The sequence below is a fragment of the Zalophus californianus genome, chromosome 1, assembly GCF_009762305.2.
Source record: "Zalophus californianus isolate mZalCal1 chromosome 1, mZalCal1.pri.v2, whole genome shotgun sequence".
Taxonomy (NCBI): domain Eukaryota; kingdom Metazoa; phylum Chordata; class Mammalia; order Carnivora; family Otariidae; genus Zalophus; species Zalophus californianus.
Genome location: NC_045595.1, coordinates 24569909 through 24587207, shown reverse-complemented (window position 1 = coordinate 24587207; position 17299 = coordinate 24569909). Strand labels below are relative to the sequence as shown.

The window sequence follows — 17299 nt, the reverse complement described above, 5'->3', positions numbered from 1 at the left end:
CTGAATGGCTGAAATGGATCAAGTCAACAAATATGAAACTTCTACCATGTGCTGGGCTAGGTGCTGAGAGTATAAGTAATAGACAAAATTTCCTGCCTGTATGGAGCTTCCATTCTTGTGGGGAAAACAAAAGGAGTCAAGTTTTGGGCTTGAGCCACTGGGGAAGGCTGAGGCCAAACAGGCTTAGTATGCGGGGAGATCAGGAGTTTGTTCTTGATCATGTTTTGTTGCAAAGCCCCATTCATCCAAGTGGTGATGCTAAGTAGGGATGTGGGTTCGGTGGAATTGGCTGTCTTGTGGCCTCTGCTAGAACATTATGGAGGTGGTGAGGGTACATACTGGGCTGCAGTGGGTTAGAAGTGGTAATGTTGATTTTTTATATTTTTTCTGCAGGTAGCTTGGCTTTGAAAATGGTAACTGGAGGGATGCAGAGTTTGGGGAATCTCCTCTCACCAATATGTGACACATTTGACCATATTCTTACCATGCAGGGAATGGGCCAGTAGAAAAAGGGTTATTGGTGAAACAAAGTCTGAAAGGGGAGGGAGAAGAGGAGTTCAGCTGTGGGTGGGTGGCGAGGTTTCCTCAAACCCAGGGAAGAGCTGGTCAGGAAAGGTCCAGATAAAGAGACAAGGTATGGAGTAAAAGAAGATTAAACCTAAGGAGATTGCTTGGTTTAGTGAAAAGAGAATGCTCCAGACTAGGAATTACCTTAGATTTCACTTTGATGCAAAAGAGGATGTGATGTTGGCCAAATCACCTCCTGTCGCTGAGTCCCAGTTTCCCTTTTGCATCACTACATTGAATAAAATTGTCTCAAAGGCTCATGTTGGCTGACACATGCCGCAGGTCTAAGCTAAATTTTCAGGGAAATTAGGAGTACCCCGGTGGCAAAAGAGTCATGTGTGCAATTTGATGGGACCATGTGGGTAGGATGTGGCAGGTGTGGTTGAAATAGGCAAAGGAAGGGGTGCCTGGGTGGTGCAGTTGTTTAAGCGTCCAACTCTTAGTTTCGGGCTCAGTTCATGATCTAGGGTTGTGAGAGTTAGCCCCACGTTGGGCTCCATGCTCAACGGGGAGTCTGAGATTCTCTCTCTTTCTCTCCCTCTGTCCTTCTCTCCTGTGCTCTCTCTCTCTCTCTCCATAAATAGGTGAATCTTAAAAAAAAAATAGGCAAAGGAAGACATGTTGGTGGTCAGTATGATGTGTTGGTGGTTTTATTCAGGTGCTGCTGATGGGGCAGTTTGCTTGCTGTGGGACGACACAGCAAGCCCAATACTTGGCTCGGTGGAGACAGGAACCACCAGCATGTCCCAGGAGACATTTTACAAGTAAAGGCTAATTTTACTTTTGCTGTTGATGGCATTTCTCAGCTATACTAATTACTATCCTGATAGAAACACTGCAGAAATATACCCTGTGCTCCCAAGAGTGCAGAGGAGTAAAGAGGTTGTTCTTAAATAATCCAAGAAGAGGTTTTACCTGTGGATTCAAGCTACAGTGCTTCCTTAGTCATGGTTTTTTTAGTGGAAGATGCTCTGGCTTAAACCGAATTTCTGTGTTTGCCTTACTTTTAGATTTCAGACTATGTGATCTATTTCCTATTCAATATCAATTGCAAATAAAGTTATTGTAGGGAGGAAAATGATAGTTATGAGTTAAATGTTGTATATCAGGTTTTTTTAAAAAAGATTTCATTTATTTATTTGAGAGAGAGAGAGAGCATGAGCCGGGTGAGGGGTGAAGGGAGAAGCAGACTCCCTGCTAAGCAGGGAGCCTGATGCTGGGCTTGATCCTGGGACTGTGGGACTCTGGGATCATGACCTGAGCTGAAGGCAGACACTTAACTGACTGAGCCACCCAGCCGCCCCATGTATCTGTTTTTTAAAAAGGTATATTGTAAACTTGGGAATTATGTTTTGCTTTCTTCTCCTTCTTTTGCTTTCTTCTTTAGTTCCTTAATAAATATCTGGCTGCCTCTCCATCCATCCATCTACTTATTAAAATAATATCCCTGAATATAGTAATTGTTTAATAAATAGATGTTGAGTAAAATGCACAAGTATATACAGAGCGAAGACCTCTTGGGCTTTGTGAAGTCAGGAGGCCCGGATCTAGTCCTCACTCTGCCATAATTTGGCTGTGTGACCTTGGGAACTAGTTGCCAGCCTTATAAAACTGGGAGAATTCATGTAAAACCTGGCTTTCTGAATTTTTTCAACACTGGGCATGTCTGGTAGCCCTGAACCCAGTGAGCTGGAGTTAAATAGTTGTTGCTTACCTTAGCTGGGACGTTGTCTCTCCAGGTTCCTCTAGGCCACACCTTGGTTGACAGGTATACATTCTTAGTCTGAAGGTTGAATGGAGAACATTTTCAAATTCAAGATGTTAATAAGATATGAGCATCTTTGGATCTCAGAGACTTGGATGAAAATCCTGACCCTACTGTGAGAGGGGTGGTGGCATCATCTTAATACTCCTGGCCTGTAGGAGTTTATCAGCCACCCACCCAGTCTTGGAAATGGGAAAGGACCTCCTTTTGATATTTGGGGAATGAGAAATGGGCAAAGTGTGTCAGGCATTGGTTAATTCTTGAACGTCAAAGGCAATTGACATGATTATGGGTGATGGTGGAAGTCTGGTGCCTGGCCTGGAGTAAAAGGGATCAATCATGTTTCCCAAATGACTGGAACAAAAAGGAAGAGAAAAGTATTAAAAATTCACCATAGATTAAGGTCTCACCCTCTATGCGAGGAAGGCAGATGCTGAGGCCCTTTTAGGGAATTTGCTTTGCAGGAGAGGAGCTGCCTTTGTTTGCTTTTCTGATGACTTGGATTTCTACAGCTGCTCATGGTTCTTGAACTTCCTGGAAAAAGTACAGGCAGATAGAATTGTGATGAAATCAGCATCCCAGCCCTATGTTTCCTAAGGACACTGTTGATTCCAATAGTATAGCTTCATTCCAGCAGCTGGCTTGGATTTTATATTGGGATAGATATGACAAGGGGTGTAGTGTGTATTTGTGTGTGTGCATGTGTGTGTAGATGCAGTGCTATAATTAAAACAGGATAACCATTACAAAAAATTGATGGTTATTTGATTTGGGGGAGAAATGGCTTTAATTTCCCCAAGTGTTTCATTTTCTTGGTATTCTTCAAATGTGCATTATCTTTCAGATGACTAATAGGAAGTTCAATACACTGGAGTACACTTTATAATGAACATTATTTGAAAAAAATTGAGCTTATTGTACACTTCCACCAGAAGGTAATACGAAGTTGTTAGGAGTTTGGGTGGGGTTTTGGTGTCTGAATGCTACTGTTCTTTCTGCCTCTATCCAGGGTCTGACCAAAAAGGGATATATACCTACAGCCCAGCAGTCAAAAGAGAAACATGGTATGGCTTTATTAATCCCCAAGGATAGGCTCAGTATCCCTCCATGCAGGGATTTTTTTTTGACTAGTGAGAGAGCTTGCCGTTCCCTCCCCATTAGACCTCTAGATGGCCATGCCTGCTGCTTGTTGACTCCATGTAGCCACCATGTTCAGGGGGAAATCAAGGTTAGCAAGAGGAGGGGGTTCTGCTGTGCTTACCACATGGATACCCAGAAGTGAAAGGGTAAAGGAAGATGGGCAGGGCCCTGTCCGTCCAGACAGGGAAAGGCCCTGCCTGCTTTACTGGTCCCCATAGCTGGAAAGTTGTGTGGATGTCAGAACTGTTGGGTGGATGGCAGAACTGCCTAAGAAGGCTGTGTTTTCAGGAGTGGTCATCGTGGGAGAGCAGGAAGCAGATGGGAGGTGTGGGGCCGCTTGCTCTTTTGGGGGTGCACAAGTGGAAAAGAGGATGTGGGGCATGGCTGTGTTCCTTTTGCTAGCATCCACATTCCAGTCAATGTCCTGGTCACTGGTCAGTCATATTGGCACTCCTTTTTGGGAGAGGGGCCAATAAAGACTGTTGGAGAGGTGTAAGTCAAGGATGATGGACATTACCTTTTGATGTCTAACACCTTCATAAGAAATTGGGAAATAAGTTTTGTCACAAATTTCCACACATAATGATAAACCCTGCTAATGTGTCTATCAGGTTTTTTTTTTCCCCCTAGGCACTCCCATATTCTTGATTTTATAATTTGCCCTTTATCAATAGCTAAATAGGTATTAGAATAACATAATAGTAATAACTCATATTTATTGGGAGCTACTGCATACCAGTCACATATATTGACTCCCTTGTTCCCCAAAATAACATAGTGAGGTAGTTGTCATTTCCATTCTCATTTTGCAGATGAGAACACAGAGGCACATAGCTAGCAAATGGCAGAACAAGGACACCAACGTAGGTGGTCAGGTTCCAAAGTGCATATATACTTCTGTCTCTGGAAGAGGTGGGTTAACAAGAGGATGCTGGCCCAGGAATTGGGAGACCAGCATGGAGCTGAGAGCCTGGCTTGGCTCTACCACAAACCTGTTGTGTGAGTGACAGCATATTAATGAATTCCTCATTTTGAACCTCAGTTTCCCTGACTATAAAGTGAGGATGTGATTTCTATTCAGGGTTTTTGGGCACAAGACTCACTGTATTAGCTTCCTGGGGCTGCTGTAATAAATTACCACTAACTAGGTGGCTAAATTTCACAGCAGAAATTTATTCTCTCACAGCTGTGGGAACCAGAAGTCCGAAATCAAGGTGTATGCAGGGTTGATTCCTTCTGGAGGCTCGGAGGGAGAATACATTCCTTGCCTTTCTCTTAGCTTCTGTTGGCTGCCAGTAACCCTTGGCATTCCTTGGCTTGTAGACACATCACTCAGTCTTTGCCTCTGACTTCGCATTACCTTCTCCCCCTTGTCTCTGTGTCTCAAATCTCTGTCTGTCTTCCTCTTATGAGGACACTTGTCTTTGGATTTAGGGCTGCCCTAAATCCGGGAAGATCTCATCTCAAGATCTATAACTTTAATTATATCTGCAAAGACTCTTTTTCCAAATAAGGTCACATTCACAGATTCAGGGGGTAAGGACTTAGACATATCTTTTTTTTTTTTAAACATCTTAAATTTTTAATTCTTTCTTTACAGATTACCTAGACCACTTTTGATTAAGAAAACTGTACAAAGTTAGTAACTGCCACAAGCAAACGCCAGGCGGTGGCACGTGTCAATTTTCCACAGAGTCCTGCTTTTCGGGGTGTCTGAGTGCGTTGCTCGGGGTCTCCGCTCACACTCGTTGGAATCGGTCACGGCAGAGTTTAGTCCACAGGTTGCTTCTCCCTGTATTTCCTTGTAAACTCTTCAGCGTTCTTACAGAAATTTTTTACGGTCTTTAGAGTATTCTTCAGCTAGCTCAGCCCGAAGTGGGTGCTTGGGCTGGGAGTCGTTCACCAGTGCTATGAGGGACTGGATTACTTGGTCGGTTTTGGTTGCCGGCTTCCAGTTTTTCAGCACTAATTACTGGCAGACAGACCTGCCCCTCATTGATATTCGGGTGATAGGTCTTTGTTTTAAATGTGATCTTCAGTGGTTTGAATGGGTACTCTGCTGGAAAGTTGATTTCGATTCTGAAGGCCCCTTATCATATGGAGGGTTGTCAGGAACAATAAGCCCTTGCCAAGTCAATAAATTAGCTTCATCAACCTGGATGTTATGGTTTTTCATTCCACATTTGTGGATTTCTTCAAGCTCCTTCATCAGCCTCCTGCTGGCCGCCATCTTGTATCTGATGCTGCTGCTTTCCCTAGGACTTAGACATATCTTTTTTGAGGCCACTGTTCAACCCACTACACTCACAATCCAGCTTTTTATCTGCTGCAATATGACAATGACAAAAGATATTGGAAAGGAAAGGATTAAAGCTAGGTAATGGCTAACACCTCCTGGGCAGATTGATGCAGTGGGTAAGAACATAGTATGTGGAGTCAAGACCCCTGGTTTCAAGCAATGACTCTGCTACAATCAGCCGTGTGACCTTGAACAAGTCACTGAATGCTCCTCGGCCTGTTTTCTACTCTGTAAAATGGAGCTAGGAATAGGACCATCACAGGATTGTTAAATGAATGACCATAAAGTGCTTAGAGCAAGGTTATATCAGTGTTAGCTGTTCTTATTATTGTTGTTGCTGTTGTTACTTCCATTTAGAAGTTAAGTTTATGCCCATGATTTTAATAGAGAAATAAATTTTACAGGGATGCATTTAAAATATGGCAAGGAACAACCCACAAGTATGCTATTTTTCCACGATATTTTAAATTAGGATGTCCAAATGTGTCTGAAATGTGAGGATTATACTTTCCAGCACGCTGAAACAATTTTTGGCTTAATCTTTTTAGACATCAAATAAGCTGAAAACGGAGCGTGGTTGTGCTCACGTTGGAAGAGGCGGGCAAGCAGATGGAAGGTGGCTGAGGGAGCATTTTGATGTGCTCATGGAGGAGGCGTTAATATTTCAACATCTTTCTTGTTATTTACAGATAATTTTTATGATAAATTTTCAGAGATGCTCAGTTTTTTTCCCTTTTCTCTGAGTGGCACAGAGTTGTAGCAAATCAATCTTTTAAATAAGAAGCTGAAGAACTTAGCAGTCTCCTGTGTGGAGACTGACTGCAGTTCGATTTTTGTATCTAAAATGAAGTTTAGTTTTCTGGATTCTGATTTTATTTTCTGTGATAGTTCAGTGCCTTGCAAAATTTCCCCAATAGCCTAGAGTCAGCAGGAGTGATTATTGGCCTAAGTTTTGTTTTAAAAATAGATGAGCTGATTGCTTTGTATTAATATTATATTCCTATTCTATTTTAAGCAAAGAGGAGACAGAGTTGAATAGGAGAGTCCATAAATTCTTCAAAGGCGGATTTGTAGTGGAGGACAGATCTTCAAATAAACCATCACAACATAGTATATGATAGATGCTCTGACTGAGGTGTGTTAATTGCTTCAAGTAGTCAAGGAGAAGTCTTCCAGAGGCGGATATACCTGCATTTAAATTTTGCCTCTAAAATCAAGATCAGCCACTTGGTCTCTCTTTGAGTTTCTATTTTCCCAATAGTGAGGTTTAAATGAGATAATATACATGGAGTGCTTAGCATGAAGCTTGGCACATGGTAAGTGTCCAGTAAATGTTAGTCATTATTACTAGAGGACTAAAGTATGGGAAGAGCTGTCTATGGAGTAATTTTGTTAATTTATTCATATGGCTTGATATTTCTGTATCACATTGCATGGTACATTTAATGTGTGCATGCTTTATTACCTGTCTTTAAATCTTTCACCAAAGTTCATTTACTAAATTTATATTCTATATCACATGGACATAAAATCAGTTTGCTCTATATATATCCTGAAATTTGACATTTTGGATACAGCTTTGCACATAATTTTTTAAAAATACATCACTCTAATTACAGGCACTGATAGATACTTAGACACTTGAAAAGGATATTCTGTTCCATCTATAGGGAACAGAGCCTCACTCAGACCAACTCGAGTAAATGAGGCTCTGTTTTAAAAAAATAAGAATCAGTTAATCATAGTGGGTAATAGTACAGACTTTTGAAGTCCCAGGTCTGCCCATTATAGCTTTATTACGACTTTGGGTAAGTAACTCAACTTCTGGAAGATGCCTCTTCAGGTGTAAGCACGGGGATGGTGATTCTTGCTTCAGTACGTGCTGGTGAAGACAATGTGAATTAGCATGGAAAGCCCCTAACGCAAAGCACAGAGTAAGTGTTTAATAATGATATTATTACTCAAATGGTGTTAAGAGGGCTAGATTCTTCCAGAAATCTGATGATAAGAACCAAGGTCTAGCTGGGGCTTGGAGTTGAGAACACATGGCCACACTAGAGGCAGAGGAATAAGGGTTTTAAATATTTACTCGGGCTCTGTTATTAACCTATCTTCTCCACAGTTACTTTTCGGTCCCCGCGCACGTTTCCCCTCACCTCTAACTGGTTTGTTCTTTTCACTGTCCGGGTTAAGGTCCCTGCGGAATCTGACGGGCTCCTCTAAATGCCACGCCCCCTGGGTGAGCCGGAGGCTCGCACTAGGCGCTGTCCTGCGTTGCGGGCTGGCCATGAATTGGATGTGCTGGGGTCACGTGCCAGCCTCTGGACCAATGAGCAAAAGCTGGTGGGTCCTGGCCGCCGAGCCCCCGCGCCTCCTCTCCGCTGGCAGGCATCAGAGCGCTGCGAAGGGTATTTGAACCCGCTGGCAAAGATTTTGGTGACTTGATTGGTACATCACATGGCTGGAGAAGCTCGTGAATCCGGAGGTGCGATGTGGCTGGCCCGCGCGCTTTATCCTGTTCCCGTCCCTTCTGTCCCTCAGTGACCGTCACACCCATGGCCCTTGCTTCTCGGGCATGGCCGCCCAGTGGTGCTTGGGGCCTCTGCCTGCATTGCTTCTCCTACCTTAACCCACGCCTCCCGCAGGAAGAGCGGGCTTCTGTCCCCCCAGGTTCTAGCTCGACGGCACCTCCTCAGAGAGGCCCGCCTTCCTGACGGTGTGTGAAGGAGCCTGCCAGCCCTACCTCACCACCCCATTTAGTTCTGTCGCGCATTTAACCAGTTTCCTTGTTTGCTTATTCCCTTGTTACCTGTCGGGTAATAGGTACGTCGAGTCTGTTCCTCAAATATTTCTAGAATGCCTCCATCGGAGCAGGGACTTGTTAGTACATTTGTTTTCAAAGAATGAGCATGAACTAAGGTATCTACCATGCAAATACAATAAAGGAGCTATGGCTGCCCCGGCTTTGTGACCACTATAAAGTGTGTGTGTGTGAGAGAGAGAGAGAGAGAGAAGGAGGGAAGGGAAGGAAGGAGGGAAGCAAGGAGAGAAGGATGGAGGGAAGGAAGCAAGAAAGAAAAGAATCTCCAGGGAACCCCGGTAGTCCCGCATTGTGCCTTTTCCCCTTTCTTAACCCAGATGACTTGGGTTCAAATCTTGTTTCTTCCACTAGGGGCCTCCAGTTGTGACTCCTTGGGCAAGGAACTTAGTCTCTCTGTGCTTCAGTTTCTCATTCATAAAATAGGGATAATAATGGCACCTATCTTGTAAAACAGTGTGAAGATGAAATTAACTGAATCTTGTAAAATGCTGAAGCAGAGGCTGGTACAGAGTAAGGTAGCTCAACCCACATTAACATCTGTTAGGGTGAAGTGCTGGGGAGCTGTTGAGGTTACGGTCATGAGTTGAGGACTGGAATCTGTGGCCCACCAAGACTAGTGGGGTAAGGTGGACATTATTCCTTTACTTGCACAAAAATACATCATTATAAAATATGTGATGCTCTGAAGGATGCTCAGCATGCTATGAGCAGTATAAATGCAGGAACCTCATTTGGATTTGCCTTGGGGGCTGGTCAGGAAGTCTTCCCAGCAGAGGTGACATTTGAGCTACAATGTGAAGACAGAGAGTAGGGTTTAACGAGGTCAACAAGGAGGGGGTAGCTGGCAGTGCAGGAATCGTGTCTGCAAAGGCTCCAAAGTGAAGGACGGCATGATGGGAGAGCAGGGAGTTTGGGAGATGACTACTGATGAATGATATCTCGTGTGGGTATTATTCTCATTTTGTAGAGAGGGAAACTGAGGCTCAGGGGGTATCTACTCAGAGTTTCATTCCAGGGTGTTGCCTGAGCTCCATTATAGGGATTCTGATTCAGTTGGGAATCAGAATTGGGCTGTACACTCTAATGTGCAACTGGGGTGGGAACGGCTGCTCTTGGCTTGTTAGAAATGCAGGCTCTCAAACCTCAACCCAGATCTAGTGAATTGGACAGAACCTGCATTTTAATGAGATCCCCGGGTGAGGTGTGTGCACAATGAAGGGAGAAGCCCTGGTTTGCGCATAGACTCACCCAATGTTGGTCAAAAGAAGCAGTCAGTTTCTTCATTCTGTTCTCAGATATGTTGATTTAGAAGGTCAAACATAGGGCCCAGAAATCTGCATTTGTAAGAATGTAGTTCAGAAGCAGTTGATCTAAGACCAGATTTAAGAACATACTCTTGAGGAAGAATGAAGGGGAGTAAGTCAGAGGGGGAGACGAACCAGGAGAGATGATGGACTCTGAAAAACAAACTGAGGTTTCTAGAGGGGAGGAGGGTGGGGGGATGGGTTAGCCTGGTGATGGGTATTAAAGAGGGCACATTCTGCATGGAGCACTGGGTGTTATGAACAAACAATGAATCATGGAACACTACACCAAAACAAATTATGTAATATATGGTGATTAACATAACAATAAAAAAATTAAAAAAAAAAAAGAACATACTCTTGAGAATGTCAGAATGGGAGTTGGGATAGGAGTAAGCCATGAGAAGGATGTGGACTTGAACTTAAATCTGAAAATGCTTCTGGCCTTATGAAGTCTGGGGCCTCCCTTCAGTGAATCCATTTGCAAAATTCAAATACTTTTTGATCATCTAAGCTTTAAATAAAACTTGGGAAAAGGGCAGTGTTCACATTAGGGATACTAATGGCCTATTAAATTTGAGGGTTGGTGAAAGTTCTTGAGGGTAGCAAGATTAGTGGTCTGGGTTCCTCTGGAATAGTTTTTATCAGCTCCTGAGACCAATTGTTTTATGTGGCTCAGAATAATAAAAAGACACTTATCCTGTCTGTCTTAATTTTCCAGATGGCCTCCAGGAAAATTTCCAAGCAGAAATCACATTTATTTAGTTCAAGAACCTACTGGGAAGATGATATAGTCATAGCAAAAGCCAAATTCTCATTGACTTTGAATTTAATGTTTTTCTGAATTATTGTCTCTCTAGGTTTTTAAAACTTTGTTTACTTTTTTCTTTTCATGACTCTTCTGAATTTCTGTGACTTTGATTTAACTTAATTATCCCCTTGAACTGTGTAACTAATGAAATTAAAAGGTAATTTGATAATGACTGTTTTGAAAAATGCATGCTCTTTAAAGATGCAATTAATGTGGATTTAGTTTGATTTTTCTCCTCCCCCTTTCCCATAAACACAATAATATTGTGCTAATTGGGGGAAATTTTGAGTATCTCTTATGTGCAGTACACCCTTCTAGGCACTGTGGGGTATGAACAAGACTGGCTAACTTTGGGGGCTCAGTGCAAAATGAAAATGCAGGGCCTTTTTAAAAAATTATTGGACAACAGACATTAAACCAAACATGGGGTTCTTCTAAGCCTGGGGCTGGGCCTATGAGGCTCCACAGGTCATACCCATGAAGTCAGCCTGGGTGTGAGGTCCTGGGGTGCCCAGTTAGGAGTCACAGTCATATGGAGAGAGCAGAATCAACTGTACCTTGGCTCCTTTTTGCACCTCTCTGGGGCAGTAGACTCGCTCCTCTGTGGTTTGATTTCTCACACCATTGAGGAAGGAGGTAGAGTATCCAGAAGGCCACATTGTTTTTTTTTTTTTTTTTTTTTTTTGGTGAGATGGTTATGGTCATATAATGAATAAACACACATACCAGTGCTGGAATTTTAAATGGGTACCTGTTTTGTGATATGAAATTGGCAAATGTGTATTGCGAGTCTTAAAAATATTCTTATTATTTCACCAATAATTCCTCTTCTAGGAATTATATGCACACAAAGTAAAAAGATGTTCATCACAATTGTTCTATTTTAAATATTAACAAAACATGGGAACTAACCTAAATATCCAACAGTAAAGGATATCTGTATTATCATATTACTAAATACCAACCAGACTTTTAAAAACTGAAGAATATTTAATGACATGCGAGTTGCTGTATTTTATGCCATATATTATAAATAAATGATCACTAATAACTTCCCCTTCAGTCAGCCTTGATAATAGACACGCTTAGATATTGTAGGGACAGTGACATTGCTCAGGGCCACTGCCCAGTCAAGATTGATTCATTCTTTTCTAATCATCAAATGTGTCCACCACTTGAACTCTGGCCTTTTCTGCCTAGTTTCCCACCATCTATCCATTACTTTGGCTAACATAGATGCATTTGTATTTGCACTTCCCTTGTTCTGCACCTTTGCTTGGTTGGCCAGGACTAGTCTCTAGATATCCCCACCCACATCTTGAAATCCTGTCAATATTTCAAATAGAATTACAAATTCTATTCTCTCTGAGAAGTTTTTTTACCCCTTCTAATTATCCCAGCCAGAAACTGAGTGGTTCCTCCTCTGATATATTTTGTAGCATATTTTTTTTTAAAGATTCTTTTTTTTTTTAAGATTTTATTTATTTATTTGACAGAGAGACAGCAAGAGAGGGGAACACAAGCAGGGGGAGTGGGAGAGGGAGAAGCAGGCTTCCCACTGAGCATGGAGCCTGATGCGGGGCTTGATCCCAGGACTCTGGGATCATGACCTGAGCCGAAGGCAGACGCTTAACGACTGAGCCACCCAGGCTTATTGATTATATTGCTTATATAGCATGCTCTGTATTATTGCTTTCTATCATAATTATTGGTGTCCAAGTCTTCCCCCCCCTCACTGGATTATTAACCCTTCAAGGAGGAGATCTTGTATATCTTTGAATCACCCAAGTCATCTCCCTCGTAAGAGTCATTTGATATATAATCTTCTAGTGCATATGTTCAATTAATTGCATGATGAGGGCAACATGAATAGGAAATTTCCAGGGATGACACAGAAAAGATATAGCAAAATGAGAAACGGATAGAGGGGGCTATAAAAATTTCAAAACTCTAAAATTGAATTAATGGAAGAATAAAAATAGTTTTAACTTATTTGAAAATAAGAGGCCATCTCATAGGTGTTGTCATATGTCTAGTGTTTTTCTTCATGGGTACATCATTCATCTATCTGGAATGTATTTGTAAAAATAAAGAAGAGAACATTATAAGACTTAAAGACAACTGAGTCATTGATGTAGGTAATGAGATATTCTGTGGGTAAACCACATTTTTGCAGTGGAGAGTTGATCCCATCACAGATACAAGTTAAGTGTTAAGACTACTTTTGTTTATTTGTTTCATCGTAAATGAATATATCTTGATGAAAAGGCAGTCATTTTGGTTGGCCTAATTTGGGGAATGGATAGAAAAGAGAGTGTCATGCTTTTATTATAACGTATTGGTAGTGAGAGAGGATTTGGGAAAAATTGGTCTGCAATTTTTAAAACAATGTAAATCTAATATAATTTTTTTTTTTTTTTGCTAGAAAAATTCTATTGGTTTTTGAAGCAACACATTTTGGAGTTAGGAAGTGATTTCAAGTATCAGTTCAGTTAGGCAGATTAATGACTGGGTTAGAAATACACCTAAGAATCTCAATTCATATAGGCAGGGGGAAGAAGATTCTGTGGGACTCTCGGTTACTATTCTGGATTTCCTCCTGTTTAGTGTTTGGAAGAAGAAATAAGCATGCTTGTCAAGTTTTCAAAGTTGGATGAAAAAATTGGGACACATTAGGAACTTGGTAGTTGAAACCAAAATATAGAAGCCAACAAGGTTAAAAAAAAAAAAAAGAAGCCAACAAGGTTAAATTTAATATAGATAATTGTACATTTATGAACATCAATTTAAACAAGCATCTGTAAAAGTTTATGAAATGTGTGACTTCACTGCAGTTCCATGAAGAAGGCAAGGAACCTATTGGCCACAAGTTTATTACATGCCTCTAGTGTGAACTGATGGCAAATTACTAAATAAGGACAAAACTAATGCACACTGAGACAACATTGAAAGGAACCTGATATTCAGCTCAAAAATGGTGATGTCTCAATTTCAGACCTCTCCTGAAGCACAGACTCACCTTCTGTCCTTTATAGACAAGAAGATGATAGAGGGCAGTGAAGAGTTGGATCAGTGGAGATTTGGAAACTAGGTCATATGATGAAAAGCTGAGGATGTTTAGTTTGGAGAAGTAAGCACTTGTGGAATGAAAGCACTTTTGATAACTGACCTCAGATGTTTCAGTCTCCCAGTGCAATGCTTCTCAAACTTCTGAGTGCGCGTAAATCACCTGGGGATTTTGTTAAAATGAAGATCCTGATTTAGTAGGTCTGCAGTGGGGCCCAAGATTCTGTAATTCTAACAAGCATTTAGATGATGCCAATGCTCTGGTCCTTGGACCACACTTTGATTGGCAAGGTTCTAGAGCAGCTCTGTACAGTGGAACACTCTGAGATGATAGGAATGTTCTAAATCTGTGCTGTCCAATATGGCAGCCACCTGCCATACGTGGCTATTGAGTACTTGAAATGTGTTAGTGTGAGGAACTGAAGTTTACATTTTATTTAATTTCACTTAATTTAAATTTAAATAGTTACATGTGGCTAGTAGCTACCGTATTGAACAGTACAGTTCTAGGTGGTATAGCTAAAATTAATGATTAGAACTTAAAGGGATTTAGACTTCATTTTAGTTTTATGAGTTTTGGAGTAACTGTAGTCATTCAATATTGAGACAGCTGCCTAAAAAATTAGTATAGTAATCAAGTCTGTAAAGAATCTTTAAAGAATTTTGAAGAAGGGACATTCTTATTGGATGGGGAGTGAGGGGTACTAGTACCCAAGAGGCTATAGCATGTAATTGGAACAGAGAGTTAATCTGTGTAACACTGTGGTTCTCAGCCAGGGGCTGTTTTGCTCTCCAGAGGCAACACCTCAATACATTTTTGGTTGTCACAGCTGGAGGGAATGCTACTGGCATTTAGAGGGTAGAGGCCAGGGATGCTGCTAAACATTCTGTAAAACTCAGGACAGTCCCCTACAACAAAGAATTATCCAGCCCCAAATGTCAATAATGCTGAGGTGAAGGAACCTTGCCTTAATATATATAGAGCTTTTATAAATCAATAGTAACATGATTAACAATAAAGTAGAGCAATTAGTGAAAAACATGGACAGGCAATTCCCAGGAGGGAAAAAGATTCAAGGAAAGATAGTAACCTCACTACTGATAAAAATATATGTAGGCTAAAGTAATGAGATTATTTTCAGCTATCATATTGCCAAAGTTTAAAGGGAAAGCTAATGCACAGTAGTGGGCAGAGTGGTAAAATGGACCTTAATCACGGTTAGTGGGGGCTCTACGTTACTCCAGCCTTCCTGGGAACAATTTGTTTTTAAAATCCATATTTTAAATGGGTGTACCCTTTGCCCACCAGTTATTCTACATCTAAGAATTTATCCTGGAGGAATAATGAAACAGATTCATGTAGATATGCGTATTTGGACATGCATTATATAGCATTGTTTAATATGGCAAAGGTTGAAGAGAAACTAAATGTCCAGTTCAAAGGATTCGCTAAATAAATTATGGTACATTTCTGCCGTGGAATATTCTGCAGCCATTTGCATAGTAAGGTGGACCTTGATGAATGGAAGGATTTTGATGATAGAAAAAAATATTGATCAGGTTACAGAATAGTAATTTATATTACAAAAGATTTGCACATATGACCATGTGTTTCCATTTGGGGGGAATGGGCAAATATTAGGACTAGTTGTCAGGGGATTTGAGTTCAAGTCAGCTACTCCTTAACTCATTTGACAAATCTGTTAATTCATTGTTGCAGTTTCTTCCTGTGTAAAGTGAGAGTAATTCCTAAGCCGGCTACTCATTTTACAAGATGCCTAGACTGAAATTGATGCTTTGTTTGCAAAAAGACTCTCTGTGTTTAATGCCTCCAGGTTGGCACTGGCCTAATTTAAAATTATCTGAGCTTTTGTGATATAAAAGTTTAAGCGAGCTAGATGGAATTCACAGGCTGTTTCCCCCAGGCATTGTTTAGATTGCACAACCTTGGGACTTGCCTTCTTCCCTCTTTTCAGGTAATTGCTGGGGAGAGAAAACAAACTGAAAGAAGATGCAAAGATGCAAGAGTAGGGCAGCTTTTTTTTTTTTTTTTCCCCAAGGTTATGGCTGATAACGCTGTTAAAATTATTTCGTGGTGTGGCTGTTGAGGTTTCTCACTTAGCAATCTTTTTCAAAAAAAAAAAATGCTTGGAGCTTCGGTTTCTTAGCTTCTATTAAAATCAGACCAGCTTATCCTTCTCTTGATATTTGGTTGATGTTCCAATTATATATCTGACTAAAAACTGTACCACACAGAGTATTGAACATAGTAAAAACAAATATTAGAAAAATTATTTGTTAGGATTTTGTTTACAATTTTTTTTGGTGGAAAATAATTGCTTTTTAGGAGAGAGGTCTTGATTTTGCTGGCTTGTAGGAAATTTATATGTGTTTGAAATTACCTTTACTTATATTTTTCCTCATTTAATTCATAACAGGTAAGTCAAGCCCTTCTGAAAAATATTCAAGGCAAATGTTTTATCTGAATTAATGCATTATTCATAATAGGATCTGAAATAGTGGGTTGTTTAAATTATTTTTTCTGATGGAATATTATCATATTTCAGATATTTGCAACTATCCTCAGGTTTCAGTTTAATTTTTTAGCATGTACTAGACATTTTTTTTTTTAAAAGATTTTATTTATTTATTTGACAGAGACACAGTGAGAGAGAGAACACAAACAGGGGGAGTGGGAGAGGGAGAAGCAGGCTCCCTGCAGAGCAGGGAGCCCGATGCGGGGCTTGATCCCAGGACCCTGGGATCATGACCTAAGCTGAAGGCAGACACGTAACGACTGAGCCACCCAGGCGCCCTGTACTAGACATTTTAAAAAAAATTATGGAGACTCTCAAACATGCAGAAATATAAACAGAAAATAGTGTAGACTCCCTGTGTACTTATAATCTTTTCCTAATCCATCAACTTGAGGACACTCCTGCCTTATCCTCACCCACCTACTTCCTCCTCCCCTGTTTGTTTGAGGTAAAGCACAGATATTCTATCAGTTCATCCGTAAATATTTTAGTTTTTATCTCTAAAAGATAAGGATCTTCAAACAAGTTCTAATATAATGCTATTATTGTCAGGAGTTCATTGGACAATTAGGTAGTCAGGGCCAGGGTCCCCAACAAGAAAACAGGGAGCCAGGACAGCTAAAACAAAACCACACTAGCATCCTGCTTCACAGCTTAGACAAGACCACAATAGCATCCTGTCTAGGAGCCTCTATAGAAGTGACTTTTGCAAAACATCCTGAAACAAAACAATTAGCTATAAAAAGTTGGTAACTATCACAAGTTGAGGCAGTTAGTCTCCAGCTGTCAGCCCAAAAAACTGTCAACACATGAACAATAACCTGATAGGTAGACAGGTGCATGATCAAAGCCTTGATTGGCACGCCTTAGCAGCCAATCCATAGGGGGCCCACACTCAGGATGCTCAAGATAGTTCCGCAGAAGAGCTTATAAAAACCCCTAGATTTGAATGGCAAAATGGCAACCCTCTTGGTTCCCCTCCCTCTCTG

General features: G+C 41.0%; 1 protein-coding gene and 1 pseudogene across 9 annotated transcripts in view; one reads left to right on the top strand and one right to left on the bottom strand.

The window, feature by feature from the left end:
- The window catches only part of ERC2 (ELKS/RAB6-interacting/CAST family member 2), a 977487-nt gene that overhangs the window by 48157 nt on the left and 912031 nt on the right, over nt 1-17299 (top strand). The window lies entirely within an intron of this gene.
- On the bottom strand, nt 5243-5702 carry LOC113918814 (annotated as a pseudogene).